Below are 412 nucleotides of genomic sequence, written 5' to 3'. Positions count from 1 at the left end.
GTTTTAAATAGGAAAAATATAGAAACTCTTTGGTCATTTTTGAGCGAGATGCTAACGGTCTAATCAGATTCAATGATCTATGCTAAGCTACAGTTAAAGTGCTACCGCCAGACCCGGAGATCGGCTGAATGGATTCGAAAATGGTAAAACTCAACTGTTTAACTCTAGGGGAGTTGAAAAATGAGCCTATTTTCAAAAATAGTGGCATGTTCCTTTAAACATCAAATCATTGAAAATCTCACCTATAAGCATTCATGGTCTGCTTGAGTTGATCATAAAAGACAAATTCAGGGTCCCTGTCAAAAAACAAAAACAATGATTAAGCCCTGAATATTCATTTCCACTCAACATGGGATCACGGCTGTGCTGATTTCACCTCTTGTCAGCTCTGACCAGGTGTCTCTTGACGTCC

At 38.8% G+C, this 412-nt stretch overlaps 1 pseudogene; it reads right to left on the bottom strand.

The window, feature by feature from the left end:
* LOC107698596 (nicalin-1-like) overlaps positions 1-412 on the bottom strand; it is an 18,370-nt pseudogene that overhangs the window by 2,513 nt on the left and 15,445 nt on the right.

The sequence above is a fragment of the Sinocyclocheilus anshuiensis genome, unplaced genomic scaffold, assembly GCF_001515605.1.
Source record: "Sinocyclocheilus anshuiensis isolate Anshui unplaced genomic scaffold, SAMN03320099.WGS_v1.1 scaffold118, whole genome shotgun sequence".
NCBI classification, from domain to species: domain Eukaryota; kingdom Metazoa; phylum Chordata; class Actinopteri; order Cypriniformes; family Cyprinidae; genus Sinocyclocheilus; species Sinocyclocheilus anshuiensis.
This window is presented reverse-complemented; position numbering and strand designations above follow the sequence as displayed.